Genomic DNA, 8,734 nt, shown 5'->3' with positions numbered 1-8,734 from the left:
ATATCGATTCAACTAGAATTTCTTTTAAAGTTGTATGGATTGTCGAATTTCAATTACAGAGCTTTTGATAATGTAATAATCTAGTATTTATCATAATATATTTTATTAGAAACTTTACAGATTCTATTTATAAAAACAAGATTTATTCAAACAAGATTGTGTTATGTGAATTTTATAATACTAACTACTATTCATATATAAGGTTTATCTTTATATTAACTTCAACACTCTTACATAAAGTGCATATCTAATTTTAAATTAGACCAATTTTGGCGTGGTCTTTGAATTGTTGAAGATCACAACATTTGGGTTATAGATGATGTTGTGTCGGGTGCAGGAAGTGTAGAAATGTCGAAGTCGAGTGGTATAAGCACTTGACTCGAAATGCAAAGGTCGTGGTTCGATCCCCGACAAGGCACTAATGTCCTTTGGCAAGGCATACATCTCATTTGCCACACTCGACCCAGGTGAGGTAAATGGGCACCTGGCAGGAATTAATTCATTGAAATGCTGGAGCGGTGTAATGGCAGCTAGGCTTGAAGCTGGAGTAATGCTTAATACGCCTCGGAATAAAATTTCTAGATAGACGGCGCTATAGAAATGCCTATTATTATTATTATTATTATTATTATTACAGGTTATATAATACACTAGTGAAACCCGTGGATATCCACGGGCACTGAAAGTGTATTGAGATTAGGATGAGTTTGACTGCCAATGGCGGATCCAGGGTGGGACATGGGGCACGGGCCCCCACGCCTGACAAAAAGAAGTAGAAAACAAAGATGGTAACCGAAATTTTACTTTAAAAAAGAAAACAAAAATAAACGGGGCCTCCACCCCCGGCCAAAACAAAACAAAGTTTTAAAAAAAGATGGTAAACCCAATTTTACCTTTTCCTTTTGAGCTCAGGAGGGGGGGGGTGAGCACTTTTATGTTTTTCTCAACATCCCCCTCCTCCCCCACACCCCCATCCGTTGAGCAACAACAAAAAAAATCAATTAACGGTCATAACCCTCCCCCCTCCCCCGTTGTGCCAAAATATAGTCCTCATTACCCCCCCCCCCCCCCCCCCCCTCACCCGCTTATTCGTCGGCTCGCTGAAAATCACGAATTGGGCCCCCACCATCGCCGCCGGCTGGATCCGCCCCTGTTGACTGCAATATGCAACCATTAGATTGGAAAGGCAAGAATAACCCTCATCTTCAACTAATCCAATCAATTGAATATATAAGTATAAAAATCACTTTTGAGAACATATATCTTGTGTAATAATGCTTGATATATATTTTCCGATAGATTTACATTAAAATATGCTATTCTCGGGCCAAGGTCAGGCTCAGTACAGTTGTCATAACGATCACACTCATACTCTCTCATCAATCATTGACTTCTAACGTTAACGTTCTATCCAGTCCCATGTCCCCCCCCCCCCCAACCCCCGACCCCACCGGCAGTAATCCCTTCTGCATTCATGATAGAGGTTTGTGCCACCGTGTATTCGTCCGCGGATAGCTAGCGCAGGGCTAGCCGACGATACCTGTGTTACTTATCAACTTAAAGCTTATCTGCCGTAGTTTACAGGAGGGATTAGACTGCCCTGCAAGGTCACTGGACAGGTGGTTATCTCATCAACTCAGCTCTCAGTTAACATAAGAAAAAGAGGATCATGGGGGACCAATGGTCACCGATTAGGCATTGTTTGTTATATAGAGGGCGCAAGTAGGTACAAGTAGTGCAGTGGGCCTTTAATAGCTATTTATACATTTGGTTAATAAGCCATTTTTTGTTTAGCTAAATATTTATTTATTCGTCTTTTTAATGCAATACATTTACCAATCCTTCGTGAAATAGCACAAATAGACGTCTGCAATCGTTCGACCTGATCTCATCGATTCAATTAGAATTTCAAGTAATTTGTATGGTTTGTCGAATTAAACTATGCCATATAATTTCATTTTTATAGTATGACTTTGTATTTGAAAATTCTATAATATAGTGTTTATCATAAATTTTTTCGTTAAAAGCTTTCCTGATTTTATTGATAATAACAGAAAGATTCAACCAATTATGATTTTGTCGTATTAATTTCAAAAATACTAACTACTATTTATATATAAAGTATATCTATATAGATAAATCAACTATTTAACACGTCAGATGTATTCCAATATACTAAAAAATAAATTTTGGCGTGGTCTTTGAATAGTTTGAAGACCACAGAGCTTGACTTATTACAGAAGTGGTGTCGGGGTTGGGAAGTATAATAAATTTAACAGTACTAGTTACGTGGCAACGTGTACGGCATGTTATTTCTGTTGCATAGCAAAATGAAGCACAGTCCCCGGGATTTTTCCACGAACCCTGTAACTTTTGGAGCCTTCAATATTACATCAAAATCCGTAAATTAAAAAAAAATCCCAAGGTTACGTCGAGAAAAAGGATAAAATTTACATTACCTGAGGAAGTTTAAATGAATCAATCGGCATATATATTTATTTTTAAGTGGAGCTGAATTGGTATGATCGTATTCAATATAAAATTCACACCGTTTTGGGGTCTAAAATTTCCTTCATAGAAATTTTAGGTTCTAAAAAGGCACTAGAAATGTCATAAATAAGAATAAGAGCAATAAATATGAACTTTAAAGGCATTTGCGGTCTTAAACAAGAACTCAACTATTCCTTAATGTAGATTTCATTCATTTATCTTTTTCTTTATTGTCTTGCGAATTTTTTCATTCAATTTTAGTCTTACTTATTTAAATGATTTTGTTTAGATTCAGTCATTAATTATTTCTGAAGTAATTACCTATTCATTTTTTTATTTATTTATTATTCATTCATTTAATGTATGAGTAAAACGTTTTTCATTTATATTCAAATTTATAAGTTTATTTCATTCATTTATCTATTAACTTATTAGCTATTCATTGGTTTGTTTGTTTGGCCATTTCTTTGTTTAGCTACATATTTATTTATTTATCTTTTTAATTCAGTACATTTACCACTCCTTTGGGAAATAGACGTCTGCAGTCGCTTCGACCTGACTCCATCGATTCAACCAGAATTTCGAATAATGTTTTATGGTTTGTCAAATTTGCCATTTAATTTCAATTTCATAGTATTTAAAAATATTATGAAGTATTTCTTATCATAAATTGTGTAATCGAACGCTTTACAGATATCATTTAAATAAAAGAAAAGATTCACCTGATTATAATTGTGTTGTGTTCATTCCAAAAATACTAACTACTATTTAAATATAAGATACTAGCTGGATCCGCGGAAATCCGCGGGATCAAGAGGGGGGCGGGGGTGTAAATAGATATATAGAGAATGACTAAATTAAAACCACCAAGAACTTTATTTGCCATTCAGGCCATTAAAAAAATATACGTGTTAAGCGTTCCCGCCCGCTTTTTTGGGGGGGCTGCCTCCTATTTATTTAGTTTTTGATTTTTTTTAATTTTTTTTTTTTGATTTTTTTTTTGTTTTGATTTTTTTTTAAAGAAAATAAAACAGTGTCCCCGTTTGCTTCCTTTTTGGGGGCCGCCTCTATTTTTTTTTTTTTGTTGATTTTTTGAAAGAAAAAAACATGAAAAGCACTGCTAAAATGTTTTTTCTGATTAAAAAAAAGTAAATAACTGTAATAGAAGCAGGACCCGCGGAATACCTAAGGGGGGGGGGGGTGTAAATAGATATATAAATTAAAACCACCAAGAACTGTATTTGCAAATTAGAGGAAACCATAAGTTCCTACCCAACTTTATTTGCCATTTTGAGGACACCATAAGTTTAACTTGTTGGTATTCACATTGAAAAATCCACAGGATTATAGGGGGTTGGGGGGGGGGGGGGGGGGGGGGAGGTTGTAAAATGTTAATTGATATATGCGCTCTCGAAAATAATATTGATTTAAATACAAACAAAATTAAGGTTAATTTAGGTTACGTTAGATTTTATATAATAACACCCTTTTTTTTCTTTGGAACATTTTTTCACTTTTATTTTCATTTTTATTTCTCTTTTTTGTATATGATTACTTTTTATTTATTGTTCCATTTCTTTCTTTTTATTTATATTTTACTTGTAAAAATATAAACCTTTTCTGTGTTGTTAAATTACGTTTTTGATTTATTTTTTTATCTGTACCATGTAATAAAAATTGAAAATTGGAAGAAAAAAGTGAAATCAGATATTTGTAATTAAAATTTGTTGCAGATAATTTATAATTTAATTCGTTTTCACTTTCGTTATTTATGATTATTGTTTTCAATTGTTCCTATCCATTTTGTCACTTTTGCTTTCCCATTCTTCCTAGTATCTAGCAATACCATTCCATTTCACTCCCATTCTCACATTTGCTTTTTTCACACAACACATTACTAAGTTAATTTAGTTCTACACTGAAAATAATATATTAATTGATGATTCACATATTTTCCATCTTTTGCTTAATTTCTCTCATTTCTCGGATCACAATGCTGACATGATAGTAGATTATAAATGAAATTGATATTCAAAGAGTCTATCAATAATGTAAGAAATTACAACATATTTATGTATACTTGCTCCAAATGAAAAAATGAATACAATTTTTAATTTGGCTTAATATACTTTATTAAAATAACATGATCCATTTATTAAAGTTATCATCAAAAAGATATTTTGCATGGATGATGCAATTAACTTAAAAGAGACGCTTTGATGTTCTCCATACTTGGAAATATATGCAGACAAATAATTACATACATGCATCTGTTTACATGGTAATTCCTTATAAATATGCATTTACAAACAGTTAAATATCAGAAAAGATTTGAAAGTTTACAATAATTGTTTCTCATCTTTCCTACATGATAAATATTTTGAAGATAAAAATATTGGTTATATTTACATTTTATAATACAATATGAAGGGTGAAAAAACACAACATATGTACATCATATAATAACTTTAACTTATATATTATCATACAGTTATAAAGTGCTTAATTTTTTTTACATTTCAATTTATATTTAACAGAATATGCCAAAACAGCAAGTCTTATTTAATTTCATGTTTAAAAATATCCAAGTACTGATTTATCTTAATGCAATGCAGGAAAAAGCTCAAGGTGAATAATCCATATCAATGTTTATAAATGTAGTTCTTTAACTAAAACATATTTTGCTTGAAAAAATCACAGCACATGTACATTATTATAATAACTTTTATCTTATACTATGATACAGTTTTAAAATAATATTTTTTTTACATATGCAGACACATAATTACATACATGCATCTGTTTACATGGTTATCCCTTATAAATATGCATTTACAAACAGTTAAATATCAGAAAAGAATTGAAAGTTCACAATAATTTTTTCTCATCTTTCCTACATGATAAATATCCCTTTTAAACATTTATGTTGCATATTTTGAAGATAAAAATATTGGTTATATTTACATTTTATAATACAATATGAAGGGTGAAAAAACACAACACATGTACATCATATAATAACTTTAACTTATATATTATCATACATTTATAAAGTGCTTAATTTTTTTACATTTCACATTTATATTTAACAGAATATGGCAAAATGGCAAGTCTTATGTAATATCATGTTTAAAAATATCCAAGTACTGATATATCTTAATGCAATGTAGGAAAAAGCTCAAGGTGAATATTCCATATCAAAGTTTATAAATGTAGCTTTTTATCTAAAACATATTTTGCCTGAAAAAAAATCACAGCACATGTACATAATTATAAAAACTTTAACTTATACTATGATACAGTTTTAAAATAATAAGTTTTTAACATTTCACATTTACATAATGCTATAACACATGTATGGCAAAAAGGCAAGTTTTATGATAATTTCATGCTTATAAAAAGTGTAAGTACTGAATTATTTAACGAATATACATATAAAACTTAAGCTGAAGGTATCGTATCTATGTTGAGTTTCTTGTCTAAAACAAATCTTGACTGCCTTCTTTGGTATCATCGCCTTCTTTGGTATCATCGCTATCTTTTGTATCATCGCCTTCTTTTGTATCATCGCCTTCTTTGGTATCATCGCCTTCTTTGGTATCGTTTTCTTTGGTATCATCGTCCTCTGGTCCACAGCAGAGTGCAGATAAACTCGATTGCGATAGGTCCAGGTCTGTTTGCTTCTTCTCTAATTTGGTTTTGAGTTCTTTGATCTCTTTCTTTAGCACATGATTTTGTTTTGCCATTTCTCTGTTTTTTTCTACCATTTTTTTCTTTGCTGCTGCGTTTTCATCCTCCATGATCTTCACATGTTTTTCCATTTCATTCACCGCCTTCATCATTTGCCCAACTCCCTGTTGTACATTATATTGTCGATGCCTCAGTCTCGTGCATATGCCTATCATCTGTAGGAACGAATTCTGCATCGTTTCGTTGTTTGTCCCGTTCACTTTGGCCATTCTATTTAAAAGAAAAATGAAGAATCGTACTGATGCTTAAATAATGTCAAATATTTTACAAATTCATGGTAATTCACATATTTAATTGCAAATTTAGTTTGTTTGTCGTATTTTAGTTGTGTATTAAATTGTTATACAGAATTTAGAGATCAATAAATAATTACATATCATTTAGATCTAACCTAGATTTAGTCAAAATCTCATTTATGTACAAATGTAGAAAGTTAACATTACATTATCATACTTAGATCCAACTACATTAATGGAAATGTAGTTCGAGTTTACTTAGAATAGATTAATCATTGTGGAATCAATTAGATGAATTAAAATAAAAGTAGATCTCTTCTTCTTTAACGTTAGAATTAGACTCGGAAGTTAAAGTCATGAGAAGTTATGTTTCTATTAATAATCAGAGTTAACCAAATACCAAGGCCAAGGGCATTTAATTTTTTATTCCTTTTCAGTTTCTTAATGCATACATTGTAGTCTGCAGACTGATGTAGATGCATATTAGATTTTTGTGGCAAAATTTGGGTTGCCCCGATGTTTTGCCCACCCGACCCTCATCTTTTTTTTCTCGCTTTTGTCACGTTGATGATCTTATGATTACGTTATACAGTAACCCCAGGTAGCTTCGCCGACGCTTGCGGCAGCAGAGCTCCTTGGAGTTAGTTATAAATATATTATGTAGGTGCTGCATGAAATCTGAAATCTGTTATGTAATGTAATAAGACAATTTTACTTACTTAAATCAGCTGCAAGCGGGCGTTTGAAGCAGAAAATAAACTTCTGTTATCGAACAATTAATGAGTAGTCTAAGGTGCTTTTATTTAATCGAGAAGAGGTTCACCAAGTCGAGGTAGATTTATAACTATTAGTAGGTCTACGTTGAACGAAAGAAGCTTTGTTTATATTTGATTGATGGCGAACACACGTGCACACACATTGAATACATACACGCGAAGATGGATAGCGCTTTTTGTGTGTCATGTTGAGCATTATCATGTACGTGTACCCCGCACACACTTGTTATTAATTAGAACAATGCATGTACAGAACAGCCGCTATTGAATTTTAAACTCCAGTTTTCCTTAGGCTTTAGCTAACATGAACACACGTGCACACACGTTGAATACATACACGCGAAGATGAATAGCGCTTTTTGTGTGTCATGTTGAGCATTATCATGTACGTACCCCCCCCCCCCCCCACACACTTGTTATTATTTAGAACAATGCATATACAGAACAGCCGCTATTGAATTTTACACATCAGTTTTCTCTAGGCTTTAGCTTAAATTCTATATAGTGTTCATTAACAGTTCCTATTTTTTGGCCAAATAAATGATAGCTGTTTTATTAAATTCAATTGCATAAGAAAGGTGTAACATCAAAATTGATGTGTGGCTTAAAAATATGTTTTAACGACACGATCTCATAGGTTTGAAAATGTTTGTAAGCCTTCTATTTTGATTATTTGAGTTTGTTATAAAGAATATGTGATTGAATTGGGCATATACCTATTATTGTGTTAGACCGGGGGTGCGTGGGGAAGGTAACTTGTTTCTCTTTGTTCTCCGTTTTGTCTCTTTTTTTTTCTTTTATCATTTGATATTTGGGGTGGGAGTGGGAATAGGGGGGGGGGTGGAGAGGTTTGGAAGTTTTATAAACATATTGTTAATTTAATATATAAGTAGTAAATTTATCAAGAATTTTACACTCAATAAACATTGGTCATCCAAACCATTCACACATTCATTCCTCTACTCACATATTGAAATCAAAATTATTTATTTTTATGTGAATTAAAAGACAAATTCATGATTTCAAACATAGAAATATAGGTAAAACATAAATATGAAATTTATGATATTCTTTATTTAACAATTCAAAAGAATACATAAGATTTATAATTAACATGATTTAAGGATAGGTTTAGAATATTGTCTTGAAAAATCTTCAGTCATTGAGTGTTTGTGTCTTTCATTAGCTGCTTTGGTCATTTGGTAGGTTGTTGGCAAGGATTGCTGCAAACATTTTGCACATGTAATAAACATGTGTGCAACTACAGCCTTCATACAGATATCACCTTTTTTCATAAATCAAGATGTTAATGAAGATGTTCTGAACTATTTATATGTTATATTAATTGTTAAGTCACATTATTCATGTGTTGAAATCAACCTGAATTCATAGCTGAAAAGAACACATGGATTTCAAGCAAGAAGCATGCCATCAGGATATTACAGAGAAAAGGAATGCATTTAGTAGTAAAAATAATTATAA

At 31.9% G+C, this 8,734-nt stretch overlaps 1 long non-coding RNA gene across 1 annotated transcript; it reads right to left on the bottom strand.

Moving 5' to 3' along the window:
• Nucleotides 1–4,597: 4,597 nt before the first annotated feature.
• Nucleotides 4,598–7,642, bottom strand: LOC115928200. The gene is made up of 2 exons (XR_004065938.1): nucleotides 7,196–7,642; nucleotides 4,598–6,450 (listed from the first exon to the last, which is right to left on the bottom strand). It is a non-coding gene; the product is annotated as an uncharacterized LOC115928200 (long non-coding RNA).
• Nucleotides 7,643–8,734: the final 1,092 nt, after the last annotated feature.

Source organism: Strongylocentrotus purpuratus, unplaced genomic scaffold (assembly GCF_000002235.5).
Source record: "Strongylocentrotus purpuratus isolate Spur 01 unplaced genomic scaffold, Spur_5.0 spur5_contig_852, whole genome shotgun sequence".
Lineage (NCBI taxonomy): Eukaryota > Metazoa > Echinodermata > Echinoidea > Camarodonta > Strongylocentrotidae > Strongylocentrotus > Strongylocentrotus purpuratus.
The sequence above is the reverse complement of the archived record's forward strand: the minus strand, read 5'-3'. Positions and strand labels throughout refer to the sequence as shown.